Source organism: Varanus komodoensis, unplaced genomic scaffold (assembly GCF_004798865.1).
Source record: "Varanus komodoensis strain SLA01 unplaced genomic scaffold, ASM479886v1 scaffold1, whole genome shotgun sequence".
NCBI lineage: Eukaryota > Metazoa > Chordata > Lepidosauria > Squamata > Varanidae > Varanus > Varanus komodoensis.
Window position 1 is genome coordinate 116,511,828 of NW_025335268.1, and position 19,714 is coordinate 116,531,541.

At 41.9% G+C, this 19,714-nt stretch overlaps 1 long non-coding RNA gene across 2 annotated transcripts in view; it reads right to left on the reverse strand.

The window, feature by feature from the left end:
• LOC123029057 overlaps positions 1-18,160 on the reverse strand; it is a 33,563-nt gene extending 15,403 nt beyond the window's left edge. For both annotated transcript variants that reach the window (XR_006415833.1, XR_006415832.1), the window contains exon 1: positions 18,052-18,160. This is a non-coding gene — a long non-coding RNA (uncharacterized LOC123029057). The remainder of the gene's footprint in view (positions 1-18,051) is intronic.
• Positions 18,161-19,714: the final 1,554 nt, after the last annotated feature.

The following is a 19,714-nucleotide window of genomic DNA, read 5'->3' on the forward strand; positions in this document are numbered from 1 at the left end:
TCAGGATGAAAGGCTGTCGGATTCAACAGATCAATCCTTGAATCCGATGGTACGGAAGGAAGAAATGAAGAGGAAACGCCGAACCCACTGGATTCGACAACAGGATTTGAACCACTTGAAGCTGTCGTCGATACCGATGGCACAATGGTAGCTATCGGATTCGCCACACTGTTAAGTTCAATGACAGTAAATCTGGATGGCGAAGCGTACTGTCCTGTTGGGTTTTGAGGTACGGAAGCAGTGGTAGATGGAGGCATTCCCTGCGAGAGATGTCGAGCAGTGTCACAAACCAAGCTTGGCGTGGCCACCAAGCCACTAAGCTGTTGGGCCTGGGGCAATTAGTATCCCCAGGCCCAACAATATACTATCTTCGCTATCACTCTCATCATAAGAGGGATTGGAGGGAAGGCTTAAAAGATCAGGTTGTTCCAGGGGATCATGAAGGCAACCCCTAGGGATCCATCCCCGATTCCTGCTCTCGAATGGTAAGCATCGCACACCTTGTTCTGTTGGGTGGCGAACAAGTCAGGGAATCCCCAGCGATGAAAGAGATGGTCGCGTGTCCGAGGATCTAGGTCCCATTCATGAGAGATGAACGTGTGCCTGCTGAGGAGGTCTGCTTGCACATTGTCCGTACCAGCCAGATGGACTGCCATCAGAGTAATGTCCCTCGGAATGCACCAGTCCCAAATTTGCATTGAAAGTCTGGCCAAAGTCAGGGACTTTGTTCCACCTTGTTTGTTCAGCTAGAAGACGGTGGCTATGTTGTCCAAAGTTATCTGAATGACCCATTGTTGGAGAACATCCTCGAAAGAGCGTAGGGCCTTGAATACTGCCAGCAACTCCAGGAAGTTGATATGATTCATGGATTCTCGATGATTCATCGTGCCTTGGGTGTATAGGCCCGAGCATATCGCTCCCCATCCCAGAAGAGATGCATTGGTACCGAGGGTTATCAAAGGACATCGTGGCCTGAAGGGTAAGTATATATTTTTTGGTTTTTTTTTTTAATAGAAGACTGAAAGGAAGGTAGAATGATAGAGAAACTACAAGAACTATAAGACCTAGAAGAAATACTGGGGCTATAACAACTGGGAGAACAATCGATAAGAAGAACAAGAACAAGCTAGACGAGCAACAGTCAGAGCGAGAGCGAAGGCGGCACAAGGCACAGCAAATGGCGGTCGCAAAGACTGAACAAAATGGTGGATGCTTCACTCTTTATAGGCTATGGGGGAGGGGGAGCAGAGCTTTCCCGCCAAAAACCGTTAGCTTGCAATCTTCCGGCCAAAGGCACTGCGCAGGCACAGCCCCCATATGTGTGCTGCACAGAGGCCACGATGAAGAACCTCGTTTTTCTAACCCTAACCCTACCCTGGTGCACCCCCCAAACCCTAATATAGGACAAATGTTTCATTTAAATTAATACAATTTTGAAAAAGCCTTCCTTCAGTACATTCTTTTGCAATGCTGATCATTTCTGCCCACTCTAAACACATTCCAACCATCAAAATAATGCAACGACACTTTGTTTTTCTAACCCTAACCCTACCCTGGTTCACACTCCTAACCCTAGTGTAGGGCATAAGTTTCCTTGAAAAAAATGTGATTTGAAAAAGCCTTTCTTGAGTAGCTATATCTGCACTGCTCATCATCTCTGCCCATTCTAAACACATTCCCACCAAAAAAAAAAAGATGCCAGGACACCTCGTTTTTCTAAGCCTAACCTTTCCCAGGTGCACCCTGCTAACCCTAATATAGTGCAAAAGTTCTATTTAAATTAATGCAATTTTGAAAGAGCCTTCCTTCTGTACATTTTTTTCCAATGCTTATCATTTCTTCCCAGTCTACACACATTTCAACGATCAAAATCATGGCAGGATACCTCATTTTTCTAACCCTAACCCTACCCTGGTTCACACTCCTAATCCTAATGTAGGGCAGAATTTTCATTGAAAAAAATGTGGTTTTGAAAAAGCTTACCTTCAGTACATATTTTTGCAATGCTTATTATTTCTGTCCACACTTAAACATATTCCAACCATCAAAATCATGCCAGGATGCCTCGGTTTTCTAAACCTAACCCAACCCTGGTTCACAGTCCGAACCCTAATAGAGGATAAAATACTACTGAAATTTATGCAATTTTGAAAATACTTTGCTTGAGTTGCTTTTTCTACACAGTTTATCACTTCCGCCCATTCTAAACACATTGCCATGCTCAAAATCATGTCAGGACACCTTGTTTTTCTAACCCTAACCCTACTCTGGTTCACACTCCTAACCCTAATATAGAGTACAAGTCTCATTTTAAAAAATGTGATTTTGAAAAAGCCTTCCTCCAGTAGCTTTTTCTGCACTGCTCATCATTTCTGCCCATTCTAAACACATTCCCACCAACAAAATCATGCCAGGACACCTCATTTTTCTAACCCTAAACCTACCCTCGGGCACCCCCCAAACCCTAATATAGGGCAAAAGTTCAATTTAAATTAATGCGATTTTGAATGAGACTTCCTTCAGTAAAATTTTTTGCAATACTCATCATTTCTGCCCACTCTAAACAGATTCCAACCATCTAAATGATGCGACGACACCTCATTTTTCTAACCCTAACCATAGCCTGGTTCACAAATCTAAACATTAGATAGGGCAGTAGTTCCACTGAAAAAAATGTGACTTTGAAAATGCCTTCCTTGAGTAGCTTTTTCTGCACATCTCATCATTTCTGCCCATTCTGAGCATATTGCAAACATCAAAATCATGCCAGGAAACCTCACTTTTCTAACCCAAACCCTCCACTGGTGCACTCCCGTAACTAATATAGGGGCAAATTTCCATTGAAAAGAGGGCGATTTTGAAACAACTTCCCTTGAGTAGCTTTTTCAGCACAGCTAAACTTTTCTGCCTGTTGAAAACGGATTGCAACCATCAAAACCAAGGCAGGACATCTCATTTTTCTAACCCGAACCCTACCCTGGTATACACACCTAACCCTAATATGGGGGTAAAGTTTCATCAAAAAGAGTGCAATTTTGAAACAGCTACCCTTGAATAGCTTTTTCTGCACAGATCAACATTTCTACCAATTCTAAACACATTGCAACCATCAAAACCATGCCAGGACATCTAATTTTTCTAAACCTAACCCTAGTCTAGGGTACTCCCCTAAACCTAATATAGGGGTAATATTCCATTCAAAGAAAGGTGATTTTGAAAAGCCCCCCTTCAGTAGCTTTCTCAGCACAGCTCATTATTTCTGCCCATTCTGAACATATTGCCACCATCAAAATCATGCCAGGACACATTGTTTTTCTTACCCTCAGCCTACCCTGGTGCAGTCCCCTAACATAGGGGTAAAATACCATTGAAAAAAATGCAATTTTGAAAAAGCCTTCCTTGAGTAGTTTCCTGCACTGCTCATCATTTCTGCCCATTCTAAACACATTCCCACCCTCAAAATCATGCCAGGACACCTCGCTTTTCTAACCCAAACCCTACCTGGTTCACATTCCAAGCCTTACATAGGGCCGTATTTCCATTGAAAATAATGTGATTTTGAAAATGCCTTCCTTGAGTAGCTTTTTCTGAACAGCTCATCACTTCTTCCTATTCTAACCACATTCCCACCCTCAGAATCATGCCAGGACACCTCATATTTCCAACCTTAACCCTACCCTGGTGCACACCCCTAACCCTAATATAGGGTAAAATATCATTGAAATTAATGTGATTTTGTAAAAGCCTTCCTTGAGCACATTTTTTTTTGTACAGCTCATCATTTCTGCCCGCTCAAAACACATTCCAACCATCAAAATCATGCCAGGACACCTCGATTTTCTAACCCCTACCCTACCCTGGTGCACACCCCTAACCCTAATGTAGGGGTAAAATACCATTGAACTTAATGCGATTTTCCACACCCTTCATTGAGGAGATTTTTCTCCACTGCTCATCATTTCTGTCCACTCTAAACACATTCCAATCATCAAAATCATGCCAGGGCATATCGTTTTTCTACCCCTGACCCTACCATGGTGCACACCCCAAACCCTAATATAGAACAACAGTTCCATTGAAAATAATGCAATTTTGAAAAAGCTTTCCTTGAGTAGCTTTTTCTGTACAGCTCATCACTTCTGCCTATTCTAAACACATTTCCACCATCATAATCATGCCAGGACACCTAGTTTTTCTAACCCTAACCCTACCCTTGTGCACTCCCCTAAACCTAATATAGGGCAGAAGTTCCATTGACAATAATGCAATTTTGAAAATGTATTCTTTGAGCAGCTTTTTCTGCACAGCTCATCATTTCTACCCATTCTAAACACATTCCAACCTTCCAAAACATGCCAGGACACCTCCTTTTTCTAACCCTAACCTAGTGCACTCCCCTAACCCTAATATATGCCTAAGTTCCAGTGAAAATTATGTGATTTTGAAGAAGCCTCCCTTGTGTAGCTTTTTCTGCACAGCTCATCATTTCTGCCCCTTCTAAACACATTCCAACCCATCAAAACCCTACCAGGACACCTTTTTTTCTAACCGTATCCCAGTGATGGTGAACCTTTTAGCTACTAAGTGCCCAAACTGCAACCCAAAACCCACTTATTTATTGCAAAGTACCAACACTGCAATAAAACCTGAAAACCAAGGTTTTAGTTTAGAAAAACAACTCACAGCCAGTCCAATCAAAAAATATATATCCTTGGCAGAGCACTGAATGGCCATGCAACAGCTTGGATATGTTGTGGCTAATGAATCGCGGCTTGTGATGTCATCACCTGGCACTGCTATTCTTTTCCAAGCATGCGCATGGCCCCTGTGTGCACTGTTATCTGTTGCTCAGGCGCTGGGGTGATGCTGGGATGACTTGGCTCATATGCCAACAGAGATGGTTCTGCGTGCCTTCTGTGGTACTCGTGCCATAGGTTCGCCTCCACTACTCTAGAGGAACCTATTGCTTTAGTATTCATAGACTTCCTCTCATTCTCAGTCTCATCTTACAAAATGAGCCAAGCAGAGGGGAGTCCACAAAAGCTCACAGAATGGGTATTGTACAATTTTCTTCCACATCAGCAGCACAGAAGCTCCTACATGTGACATAGAAGAGGGATGCTGCTTGCAGTTGTGCGGTGCTCCAGCCACATATTACAGCTGTTTGGGCTGCTGCAGGTGATGTAGAAGCAGGATGCTGCTTGCACAGTGCAAGGATCCAAGCACCCTGCAAACACTGGTCACACTCACTGGGAATGCAGAGTTAGAGCTGCTGCAAAGCAGACTAGCATCTGGGGACCCAGGCCCAGGTAATCCAATTGATTCCCCCCACAACCCTAGCTAGAAGACCAACAAGGGTACATACTATCTATCCAGGATAAAGTAAAGATAAGGTGGAAACACTGTATGAAAAAAATATCCAGATGAATAAACAGATGACAGATTCCTTCAGAGGAAGAACCTATGAGGAAGAGCTTGCAATATAAATTGGTGAAATGTAAGCAAATGAAAGGGATAAAACACCTGAGAAGAAAGGGAATGAACAGAGCTATTCCAAGCTACAGAAACTGAATCACTCAAAATCCCAACAAAAATATGCCAGCCAAGAAGGAAAACAAAGCAATGGCCCACAGGCTGGAAACATTTAATATACATTCCCAATCCCCAAGAAAGGAGATGCAAAAGAGTGCATGACCATAGTACCATTGCATTAATATCCTAGGCAAGCAAATAATGCCCAGGGTGATGCAAGAAAGAATTTTACTCTATATGGTGCAAGTAATGACTGACATTCAAGCTAGATTCCAAAAAGCAAGAGCCACTCAAGAACATATCACAAATACACAAGGGATACTGGAGCACACCAAAGAATATAAGAAGAAAAGCAGCCTATGTTTTATAGACTACAGCAAAGGCTTTAGACTGTGTGGATCACCAGAAGCTAGGGATGGTTCTAAAAGAAATGCATGTGTCTCAGCACTTGACCATCCTGATGCATAACCTGTACTGTGGACAAGAAGCTCTTGTTCAGATAGAATAGAGAAACAGAAAAGTATACTACAGGCAAAGAGACCAGACAAGGGTGCATTTTATCTCCTTGTCTGTTCAATCTGTACACAGAAAGTATCATAAGGAAAACTAGATTAAGATCAGAAGAGGGAGGAGTGAAAATTGGTGGAAGATTGTTTATCCATGCCTTGTAAACCAAAAACAGCGGCTCTCGAATGCCTCAGTTCACAACCGAATCAGGTCGCAAACAGAAATTTCCGAAATTTTTTTCCTCAGGTCACAAACTCCGCATCAGGTGGCGATCGCGATCACACCCATCTTCCCTGCATGGGTGCGATCGTGGTCATGCTCAGTGGGGGGGGGGGGGGGATGGCCGCGATCTTTGTTGTTCTTTGTCACTTTGCTTCAAAGTGATTTGTGATTTAAAAAAAAAATACGTACAGAACAGATTAACCTTATTTACATTGAACCTTATGGGGAAATTTGCCTTGGCTCATGACCAATTTGGGTCACAATCAGAGTCAAGGAACGGATTAAGTTCGTGAGCCAAGGTACCACTGTAAAATTTCAGTAAATTATTAGGTTTTCAACCATTGTTTCAGCTGAAATAAGGCACCACTTATTAATGATTTGCAATGTGCAAGTTTGTGAGGCTTTGAAAGAATGTGAGAGCACTTTGAAATTGTGTGTGCCTTAATCTCATAGAAACATAGTGGGAAGTAATAGCCTCTAGCCTAGATTTGCACTTACAACTTTAAAATACTAAAATATCCTTTCCTATCCCTAATAGGTCAGCATTCTATCTGAACTGTCCTTTGGTGGCAAAAGGATTACATCTTTTATAACATTAAAAGTAGATATGGACAAATTAGACCAACATCAGGCCATGTCACTTTCAAATGTGTTCATTGTAAAATCCATTTGTCCCATTAATGTGTTACTTTTAAAAACTGCACAAAATGTTTACTTCAATATGTATCTACTAGGGCTGTGTTTTAGTAAGTTTTATCTGTTTTTTTCTTCTTTTTTCCTTAAGAGATGATTGCTGCTCCAAGTGGCTGAAAAGCCAGTCTGCTGCCATGACTGCCACTGCTTGTTAGCAGCAATGGCTGAATAAAGCATACTGAATCCAGAAAGTGAGGGACTTGACAAACTTTACTGATTAATAAACAGATGGGTGAAAACCATAAGAATGAGAGAGCAGGTCTTACAGGCAGTTTACATGACGCTTTGACTAAGGTCAAAATGCAGCCGCTGCCACTACTAAACCTATTGAATACAACAGTCTTTCAAAATGAAAAAAGAATCCAGGCTAAAAGGGAAAATTATCTGGCTTCTGGCTGCTAGGCAACATCCCCACACACCTTGTGACATCCATTTTGTGCCCACAGCTCTCAGATAATGCAGAGTTATCAATTAGCCCTGCACCCAGAGTGCCCCCTGTTATTACACCTAACAGCTGCTTTGGTGTGATCCCCTGCTAATGCTACCTTAACATCACAAATGTTCAAAATGGGGCTGCAAATGCCCCTGGAAGTGACAGGACATGATGACATACTGCACCTCCCAGGGATGCTGTGTGTTTGGGTGAGGGTAGAGGTTTTTGAATCTCTTGAAGATGCTATTGCCTGAAAAAAAAATTAGCCCTCAGATCAGTTCATAAAGTTTTTTCAGATGTGGATTCCAGGGAAGAACCGTATTCTGATCCACACATTGTACCAAACAGATTCCTCAAACATTCCTAATTGCAAGATAAACGTTATATCCCAAATGAGTGAAAGCTAAACTATTGTGAACTCTGAGAATTAGCAAAAGATGCCAATGTTGTATATCCAACAGGGATTGGTAAATGATATCTTGGCTCCTCTCCCCAGGAAAAAAGTTGTTCACAGCCCTGCTAGCTAGGTGCAAACCCCTCCTCCTGAAAAGCCTCCTCCATTCCTTTATTAGGCACTAGGCAGCAGCCGAAGCAGACAGTGAATTAACATTTCCTAAACATGATGGGCAGACACAATAGAGCTTTGGTTAGCTCTAATCAATATATGCAAATAGAGGCCCCTCCTGGCATCTCCATTCTATCAGTGGGCACAGATGAAAGTGCAAGTAATTAAGAGCTTGCTCCAGTGATACTGAATCGAAATCAGCTTAATGAGAAATTGTCAAACTTGAAGCCTGTTGGGTAAACTGTGCATCAGAGAAGGTGGCCTAGCATACCAAAAGTAAGCCTATCACCACTGATGACTTCCCTGTGGGGGACTTCCACAGAAGACAAGCTGGGAACTTTTGAGGTCACAATTTATGACTCATGGGGAGAGATGCTGTGTCTTTGCACCCCTGCTGATATGTAGATCTAGTACCAGCCATAATCTTTCCTTAGTGAGAAAGCAAAACAGCTAAGAATGGTAGGGCAACCCAAAGCATTGACTAAATTCCAAAGAAGTGAAACATCAGAAAGGGCTGTCTAATGGCCAAATGAGAGATTTGCTGCTTTGATGGCTGCCTAGTAGACAGTGCATGAAGAGACTACTAAAACTGTTCCTGGTATAATAAATATATACTCCTTTTTCCTTTTACTGGCACTGAAAGTGTTTCTTATCATGCACTGTAAAGTAGCAAAACATCTAGTGGCATTGTAGGCACTTGACATGGGACCATGACATGCATTCACATGTATATGTGTGGACATGTATATATTAGTTGTTGGCATCTTTTGGAGGACCAGGGGACATTTTTATCACACCCTTTTGCCACAGGTCACACTTTCCACCCTTGGTGAACAAAATGTATTTTTACAATGGCATGCACAGTGGTTGTAGCATGTCAAAATCATCAAAATCAAGAGCAATGCTGCCAAGAGGCTAGACTGTCTCACTGAGCTGGTCACCTAAGCAGGATCACCCAAGGCGGAATACCCAAAGTGGGGACAACAGCCTAGGATGCATTTGCGCTCTTTCCACAGACAACAGCAGTGTTGGTTCTCCATGGTGATTCATGGTATCCAAACATGCCACATTTCTCCATGCACTCTCACACACAATGACAAGCCACTGCAGAAATAAATTTAAATATGAATTGTAAATTAAATATGAATTTAAGTATTTGAATTTAAAAATGCTTGTAGTACAGTATTCCCAATCATAAATGTATGGCTATTAAAGCTAGACAGTGAAGAAAGCTGGCAAGAAGAAACATGGTACTGGAGGAGAGCTTTGCTAATACCCTGGATGAACAGAAAGATGAGCAAGAGATCAAATCAAGCATACGAGTAGATCAAATCAAGCCACAGCTTTCCCTACAAGCAAAAATGACAAAACGGAAGCTCCACACTTTGAACAAATCATGGGAAGGCAAGACTCAGTGGAGAAGACAATCATGCTAGGGAAAGTTGAAGGCAGAAGAGGCAGAGGAAGACCAAATATGATATGGATTGAATTCCTAAAGGAAGCCACAGCCTTGAACTTAGAAGAACTGAGCAGGACTGTCATGGTCAGGCCATGTTGGAGGACTTTCATTCATGGAGTCACCATAAATTGGAGATGACTTGATGGCACATAACAAAAATAACAACAACAAACATGAAGAAGATGAGGCTGCAAATAGTAACCTGAGTTCAGTTCTATCTTTACTTTCATGAAGAAATGATTTAACATCATTGGATTTACATCTGGGTGGATATATATAGGATTGTATAAGTGAGTACTATTATTTCCCCAACACTTAATTAAATCTTGTTTTCTGAAAGTTTAAATGTCAACTGACAAACAAAGTAACAGCAGATTCCTTCCTCTTGTAATTCTGTGAACCAAGATTCCCCATGATGCTGAACGGGGAGAAAAATAAATCTTTATCCGTTTCTATAAAATGCAGTACCATTCAAAACATCTTTTACTCACTACGCTTGACTCTTGAATATTCCATGACTTGTTCTTGACAGAAAGAAGAAAGGAAAGGAAAGGAAAGGAAAGGAAAGGAAAGGAAAGGAAAGGAGAATGGTGACTGGAAAGGGTGAATGGAGGGGGAATTCCTTTCCTTGGCATCTCCAGGTGGCATAGGAAAATGACTAACTGAAATTCTGGCACACTGATGATAAGCACTGTCAATAACCCCAAGATAGACAGACCAATGGCTTGTTTAGCATAAGGATGCTTCCTCCATCCCTATGAGAGTGTCATTAGGCACTCTGCACATGCCCTCCCCAGCACACTTCCTGGAAGATGACATCATCTCACCCTAACACTCCTTTTTGTATAATCTGCTTGCAGCAATGTGAAAGAAGTTAAATGTGTGTGGGGAAGGAGTTTGTGGGGCCTAATTAAATCCTTTGTTGTGCTGAACACACTGAGCTTCTATAGAACCCATAAGTTCCAGAGTGGGGCAATAAAATGTGATACTTTTTGATATACCATTATTCCACATGGAAGTCTTGCTGCTTTCCCTCTCCGTCTTCCAACTTTCATTGCAAGCAAACTCTGAAGAGTGAGTTCTTTCCCTTGCAAAGAACCTAAGGACCATACGTTTGATATATAAATTCACTCGGACTGTGCCACCATACTTACAATATGATGTCAGAGGTGATGTTTCATAACTAACCGTGCTATTTAGCAACTACACACAAACTCTCCGGCAGCTGGTCCCATGAACATTGTTTTACAAATTTGTTCAGAATTTTTATCCCAGCTTTTCCTCTCCATTCAGGGCAACTAACAACATAAATTTAATTGTTAGGATTTTAGCAGCAATGATGGCAGAAGCAGGGATGAGGGTATATGAATGAACCCCCCATGTGGTTCATGGGCCACATTTTGCTCATCCCTGGCCTAGACAAATCTCCCAGAACACTGAGAAGTGTCAGGTGCCGCTGATACAAAGGAAGATCTCACTGCAATGGAGGTGATCTTCGCTCATGACAGTGGGAGATCACTAACTTTTTCATCATCCCCTTTCATGATCATTAACTTTTTCATGGGAATGTGCTTTTGAAAACATCTCATCTAGGTAAAACTGATTTTCAGCCAAAGTCTTCACACAAGTCAAGGCAAAATTGGGCATGCAGTGTATTCCATTACTTAAGAATGTAAGAAGAGTCATGTAGGATCAGATCAAGGGTCCATCTAATTGAACTTTCTGTTCACACAGTGGCCAACAGTGCCCCACAAACAGGCTATGGATGCAACAGTTTCTCCAAACCATGTTTCTTCACTTTCTCCAAACCATGCATAATTCTATACACCTTTTCTTGGCTCCCTTTACTTTCTTTCCAAGCTAAACAATCTTAGCTTTCTAACCTTTCCTCACAAGAGAGTTACTCCAGCATCTTGATCATCAACATTGCCATTTTCTGCTTTGCAATATCCTGTTTTAGGTTTGGTGACAAGAGCTGTACCCGAGTGAGGTCATACCAAATATTTGTATAAGGGCAGGATGACTTTGGTGCTTGCATTCTCAATGTCCTTCCTAATTATGCCTAACACAGAGTTTTCCTTTTTCACACTGGATAACAGTTTCATCAAGCTGTCCACCCCAACCCCAAGCCAAGATCTCTTTCTTGGTCAGTAACTGCCAGCTTATACTTGAAGCTGGGATTTATTTTATTTTATTTGGCTTCAATATGCATTTGTTTACGTTAGTTTATATGGAACTGCATGTACTATTTGGATGCCCATTTCCCCAGTTTGTTGAAAACTTTTGGAGTTCCTCACAGTCCCTTTTGGTTTTAACAACTGTACATATTTTGGTGTCATTGGTAAACTTGCCTAATATCCTGCTTACTGCAAATTCCAAATCATGTATTAAAAATTGAAAAGCCTTGGTCCTAATATAGATACCTATGGGACCCACTGTTACATCCCTCCATCAGGACAGAATATGGTTAATTCCCACTCTCTGCTTTCTACACTCTTTAATCAGCTTCTGATCCATAAGAGGACAGCCCCTTTTATTCCATGACTGCTAAGTTTGCCCAGGAGTCTTTGGTGAAGGACTTTGTCAAAAGCCTTTTAGAAAACCAAGTAAACAGTATCTACTGAATCACCTCCATCCATGTGCATGCTGGTTGTGATGGCGCTGCTCGGCTTGTGGCGCTGCTTGGTTTGTGATTGGTCATGTGGTCGCGCACTGAGTGCGGGCAGCGACCGTTATGTTTCGTTACATAACTGAAGTGTATGGGTGTGTGTACAGTGATTGACTATGTGCAAAATGTAAATAATTTCTTTATTTTAAAAAAGTTGGTGAATTGAAAATCTTTTTTTTAATTTTTAGTGTAAAAGTGTGACCCCAAATTAAAAAATGAAAAAAATTACTAATAACTTCTCAGTCACTAGTCCTGCTAATAAAAAGGCCAGAATATTAACAGACACGACAGAACACATAGATACTAACAGCAGGGAAAGGAGTCGAGAAGATTTGTAGGACAAGAATTGGACAAACTTTGGAATTTACTATGAACATTTGCCTTAAATACAATAAATTAAATTTATGTTAAGAACTGAATATATAATTTTTTAAATAAAAGATTAACAAGATGTGAGTTCTGGCACCTTTTTTCTTTCAAAAAAAGCACTGGCTATAACCATTGTGTGGAACATTAACAAAACCCCCCCCAGTGCTTTACTCTAACTTTAACTCCTGAACATCTACCAATTCTTGGTTAAAGAAACAACTTCATCCTCCTTCATTAGCATCTATTCATCCAAAGCAATTTGTTACAGTTATACATTTTGGGATAAGTTAAAATCAGTTCCAGCCAGATACCTAAATAATTCAATCCAATTGAGTGCTCACTAACTAATGATTTTCACTGGATTCAATAGGAATCACTCCCTATCAAATGTGCTTAAGTACTGAAGGCATATAGAACTAAAATAGCATGTGAGTTTTCAAAGCAGGATCCAAATAACCTACTGAATACATTTCAGCCTATATGCATGTATACATAGATATTAACTTTTTGCAGTGTGCATATAAGTGAAATTAAGAAAATGAACAACCATGTTGGATCACACTGATCTTGTTTCTATCAGCTAAAAACTCTGGTTCACAACAGCCACTTTCACAGAGAGAGAAAGAGTGAGTGAGTGAGTGTGTGTGTGAGAGAGAGAAAGCAAGAGCAAGAGTGAGAGCACGAGTGCAGAACTCTGATTCAGAAAATCCCCAAAAAATGAAACACAAACATTTCCCTAAGTGACACTCAACAAGCATTTCAGTTTCTTCTGTTTTTGTAAATCAACTAAAAAAGCAGACCAATCTGGTCAAACATTTTATTTTGAACTAGCTCTTCTCTGTAGTGATTCACTGGATACTAAAAGGCACTTTTAGAATTGCTTGGGAAAATGCCAATAGACGAGAAAGAAGCAATGTATTTGATTGGGCAAATTTGTTTGTAGAAATAAAAGAAAACCTAAACTGACCTTTGAAGTTTCATTAATCTCTTCTTCCGGCTAAAATGAGTAGAACACAAACCAAAAAAGGAAAAAGAAGTCTGCGTTGGACTGGATGGCACATCAAAGGCAAGAAAGTACGTTGGTTTGGGAAGATCAGTTAATAATATAATTAAGAGCAATGGTCTGTGCCTTCCTCTGCAAGGGAAGATGACCTTGTTCATTAGGCAGATGTTTCTTTTGCTTGTGCCCCGATTTGAACTCCACAGAATCCTGCTTTTGAGTAGAAAGCAGGGAAAGCCACAACAAGGTTACCATTAATGTCAGTGAAATACTAACTAATTTCATTACTGTGTAAAGAGCTACAGAGGTACAATATGGAAAATATAACTATGCAAGATTTTGCTTTTTATTGATTTGCAAGATCTACTCTGTGATGGAAGGACACCTATATGCATACACAGTCACACACATATTTCAGTGATACTATTTCAGGGCCAAATATAGTCAGTCTGAAAGAACTTCATTGGCTACCAGTTGTGACCCAGACCCAAATCAAGGCAATTGTATTGACATATAAAGCCCTAACCGGTTTGGGGCCCAGCTATCTATTTTTTTTATTATTTTTATTTTTTTTATTTATATCCTGCCTTTTTCCTACAAAGGGCTCAAGGCAGCTTACATTATCTCTCCTCCTCCATCTCATCCCCACAACAACAACCCTGTGAGGTAGGTTGGGCTGAGAGACTGTGACTGGCCCAAAGTCACCCAGTTGGCTCCATGGCCGAGCGGGGACTCGAACCCAGATCCTCTGAGTCCCAGTCCCATGCTCTTAACCACTACACCACACTGGCTCTCTAAAGAACTGTCTGCACCCATATATACCTACCTGACCCCTTAGATCAGCTCAGGAGGCCCTTCTACAAGAACCACCCCTCAGGGACATGAGAAGAGTGGCAACTCGGTGAAGGGCCTTTTCCACTGCTGCTCCCCATCTTTGGAACTCCCTCCCTAGGGAAATTCACCTGGCACCATCTTTATGATCCTTTCAGTGCCAGGCAAAGACATACCTTTTTAGGAAATTTTTTAACAGTCTGAATGCTGTGTCCCTATTTATATTGCTTTTATAGATGTTTTAATTGTTATGTTTTAATTGGCTTTAATGTGTTTTATTTTGTTAATATGTTTTATGCATTGTAAGTTGCTTAGGAAGGCCTTGGCAGTTATAGGTGGCCTATAAATACACATATGAACGAACAAACAAACAAACAAACAAACAACTGTTGGGTAGATTTCAAGCTTGCAAGACCAACTTTGCCTATTTTCCTAGGACTCCAAAATCCTGCACCCAGAACCTCATGCAACAGACATACACTGAGAACAGGCCTGAGCAATTAATGGCCCTCCATAATGTTTTGGTCTGCAATTTCCATCAGTCATAGCCAGCATAGCCAATGCTGGAGAATAAAAGGAGTTGCACATCAAAACATCTGGAGGGGCTCAGGTTTTCCATCCTCAGTTAGAATTAAAGAATTATGAGCACAGCAATGTGTGAACTAGAGCTGGGAAAAACTCACAGTTCTTCCATACCAAAATCCATTCTTTCTTACTCCCTTAATGTTGCTACCATTGTTAACCAGTTGGGAGCTAGAAATTTCTCTTAACTTGCTGAAAATCACCCAGACATCGACTGTCTGCCCAGCCCTGCTTTACATGTCACTAGCGTTAACATAGTAAAGATTGTCACCATGTGCCAAAGAGTGGCAGTTTAGGCCACTATTATTTTCCCTGGTTGAGCCACAGAGGAAGGTCCAGTTTCATCACTAGATCTAGTGAGTTTATTGCATGTGCTCACCTGGCTCCAATAATTGTCATGCCTGCCCTGGAAGGTTCTTCTTGCAGCCTGGTCTCCAGTACCACAGTTGGGGAGGGCCTGTTTTTAGCTCAGGAGATCTCTTCCCCCAAGGAAATGGAGTACACAACCAGCCAGACATCAATTCCTGGCAGACCTTGGCTGTTCTATCCCTACAACAGGAAAGTTTACACTGAAAGTCCGAGAAAGAAAGGTCTCTTAGCTCTGGAGCCAAGATGTTAACTCAAAGGGAAAATCTAGACACCCCCAACAAAGGAGCAGTGCAGACTACAATCTGAGACTGCAGTAGACTGAAGGAGCTCTACTCAGGAGCAGGGCAGTGTGGGCAACCACCTCCTGCCTGCAGCTGTGGGATAACTGTGTGACTCAGCCAAGCCAGCATCAAAGGCTGGCTTAGAAGGAAAACTGATACTGGAAAGCAGCATGTTATTTCTAGTTGTGGTATGCCTGCTTGGTTCTTACCTCTTAATTGTCACCTGTTTCCAACTCCAAATGCAGAATTGTGGGCCATTAGGGGAGGAATTACCCAGACTAGCAACCCAAGAAAAAACCATGAGTAAAACCAACTAATGGTGCTTCCTTGGATTGTTTACCACTGAACAAACAGCAGTCACAGTCAGTGCACTTATTGCTTCCATTTGTCCATGACTAGCCAGTGCTTGTTTAAATCCAGTGTAAATGTGCTAGGTGAACTGGGTCACATCTTTTTACATGACAATCAGTACTCTGACAGAGTAATGCTAATCTGTTGCAGCAGACACAACAAAGAGACGGCTAACACCTTGAAGATGCTTCATGGATCTTGAAATGTAAGTGTAAACTTGAACGAGCTGCACACAAATGTGATGAAGCAGACACCAAGGCTACATCTGATGCAATGAATTCTAGTCCACAACATCGTATGCAGTAATGAGTTAACTATTCTTTGAGGTACTATAAAAACTGTTTTTATTCTGGTAGTGTGAGAGCCAGTGCAGCATGTGTATGGTGGTTAAAATGTTGGACTGGGAACTGAGGAGATTCTAGGACCTAGTCCTTGCTCAGCTATGAAGCATACTTAGTGACTTTGCACTAATCACTCACTCTCAGGCTAACCTACCTCACAGGGTTGTTGTGAGGATAGAATATTGAGGAGGAGGACTATGAAAACCATCTCTTTCCTTAATAGAGGAAAAAAGGGAGGATGCAAATGCAACAGAGTAGTAGTAGCAGTAATATTAATAATAATAGTCTGTTTGGATTAAACATAGTAACATAAGTGGCTGTGATGTACTGGTAGGCTGAAGTGACAGAATGCAAGTGACAGTCCAGCAATCCCTGCAATTACTATTCCTTTTCCAAGAACTGGGGGAGGGATCAGGGTTAAGGGTCAGAGATAGGCTCTAAAGTCATGCTGTTCACAGGAGTGGTTCACTTATCAACACGAATCCCATGGGATCAAAGGAGCATGCACTCCGAGGTAGGCAGAAGAGAAGGCTGAGAACAGGGATCCAACAGGTGGTGACTATGGGAATATTGTTTTGTACATCTGCCAACCTGTATAGCTAGGGAGAAGCAAAGTGAGAAACAAAGATGTCATCGGGGCTGGAAACTTCCAGATACAAGAGTGGGGGTAACTATTTTGCTATATCATTGCTTCTACCCTTTCAATACAGAAAAGGTGGCTACTAGGTATCTACACCACTTGGATAACCAGTCAGTATTTCTTCTGTGCAATTTGTCCCAGCCACCTTCAACAATACCTGCCTGTCCTGCTGCCGCATATACTAATATGATTGGGTCAGGAGACAGTGTTAGAGAAGCAGAGAAGTAATTTCTTCTAAAAGAAGAAACATCTCAAAGGGGGCAACATGCTGTTTAAAATGGGCATAAATTTACATAAAATAAATACACAAATCAGGGTGTCCCAATTTCCAGTTTCCCAAACATTGGCAAGCTACCAAGTGTCCATTATTTTGCAGATGCGCCCCTCATTTTGAAACCCCATAGAGCACAATAGATGTCCCTTATCCAGCTACCAAACAGCTCAGTTCAACAGACTAAAGCACCCATGTGTTTCTGAATGGTTAATCTGGCAACCCTAACAACAGGTTATATTTATAGTCCTCAGCAAGGAGCATTCATTGGCTAGTTCCCAAGAATTTGGATTTTAAACTGAAAGGAAAAAAGAGACCTCCCCCCTCTCTTCCTCCACCCCAACACAATGCAACTGGGAGGGAAGCACGAAGAGGAAGAAATAGCTGACACAGCACAAAGAAGTGCGTTTTCATCAGATCCTGTGAAAACTGCTTAGCAACCTGGCCTGCTGGCTGCACACGGGCCCAGCCGCTGAACCCTGTGGAATCCCTGACACTCCTGCCTCCAGCGCCTAGCAACCAGCGCAGCCAGTGACTGCGCAGCACGTTGCAACCCCTTCTCCTTCACCCAGCCCCTTTCAGCCTACGTGCCAGACACGCCTGCATCCGAGCCAAATTAATCCCCCTTCTTGGAAAGCGAGCTGCTTTTGAACGACAGCGCTGGAACAGTTTCCGTGTGAACAAGGCAGGCTTGCCTCTCCCCTCACCCCGCTCCTCTCTCTCTATACGCTGAAAGAAAACGAAAACTATAGGTGACTCAGAAGATGGCAACAAATCCGGGAGCATTGCGTGGCTGTTGCTGTGACCAGTCAGAAAGCCATGGTAACAGCAGAGCTGAAACCTAATTCAGATACGCCTGGGGAGGGTGCGCGGGGAGTGGGGAGACAGCCTGCAAGGACCACGTTATTAAGCGTGACAGTTTTGAAAATTTACTCACTCAGGACATGCAGCTGGAATAGAATGAGTGAATATTTCTACCATCCCCTCTGTATGCCAACAGTGGCTGAAATGATAGACGTCTGGTCTGGGCTCACAGAGAGGAGAATGCTGGAGCAAACTCAAAACAGAGATATAAATGACCTTGCCACTGCACTTCCTCTTTCATATGACATGCAACTTGTAGGCATACACTTGTAATGAGAAATGACAGTCTTATGAGACCTTTAATCAGAGGTGTGGTGTGCACACAGTGGATTTATTTACTTTGCTCTTACCAAAATGGGGAGTAGCTACTTTTAAATATGTAGCTCAAATGCTCATGACAATCTAAAAGAGGATACTTTATTTTTACAGATTTATGTTTCCAAAACTCACAGGAACTTTCATTACAGAAGAAAATAGCTTGGTCAGTATACCCACACTTTACCATATCAGCCATTCTCATAGGCCTCAATAACAGATAAAGACAAAAGGGTGAGGAAATGAGCATTTGCCAAATAATGAGGCATGGTGGTGCTTTGAAAATGGCAGAGCAGAGGCCTGGAAGACTGTGTGACCAATGGTGCTCAGGTGCTGATGGTAGCGTTCAGCTGTGTTCAGCTTCCTGCTTTGTTCCAGAAGCATACCAAAATGGAATGGGCACAAACTGCCCTTGTGTGGCCCAGCCTCAGCTCCTATTTTAAGCATGGGGCATAAGACCCTCTGCCCACATTGTCTACATAGACCCAAATTAAGGCCTTTTGATGGGTGGTGATGGCGAGACCAAACAGTTTAGTGGGCTTGAACCACCCCAGTTAAAAATGCTTTTGGATGTCATCCCCACACTTTATGTGTGGCACCAGGCTTCCTTACATTTGCTGCTGACAATGGTCCCCAAAGTCTAATCAACTTTAAAACAAGGTGCATAACTTGTGTTAAAACAAAAGTGGCCTTTTTTGGCTACTATCATGGTTTGCTGACATTTGATGGCAAAAAAATTCAGTGATGTGCCCCATGGAAGGTTCCAGGGGATGGAAACTGGCTCTTAAAACCCCTAAGTACTCCACCCATGCCTTAAGAGTTTCCAGGAGGAATCAGAAATAATGCTTTCAGCAGAGAGTGTTTGGAAACTATGCCCTTATTTCACTGGATTCAAAGAGAGTAATTCAAAAGGAAGTTGCTGAAAAACTGCCTGGGTTGCCTTATGGGGCATTGCTGCTCATATGAAATCTGGCTTTGGGACCCAGTGGGTTCTTTACTAAGTGTTGTAAAGCTTTTATTTCTGGACCTATGAGGCATACAGCTCTTTCTGAGTAAGTAGAGCAGTAAGGTGATCCAAACAGAAAGCAGAATACTCTGGCCCTGGAGACATAAGACATGTGCCAGAGTAAAGCACAGAGCCAGTAGCAAAGAATTGTGAGAAACTATATGGGACCCTGGATTAGAACTAAGAGATGCCCAAGAAAAAACATGAACAGAAGTTCTAACAAAAAGGCAAAACCCTTCAAACTACAAGGGTTTGGAGCAAAAGGTGCAGAAGACTTGATAAGTTGTAATGGTGGATCAAAAAATGAAGATACAGTAATCTGGTTCTGGAAAATGAGAAGCAAGTTCAGGCAGGCTCCATACCCCTTGATTAATTTATACCTAGCTAGCTATACAGAGAAGCACAGTATAATATT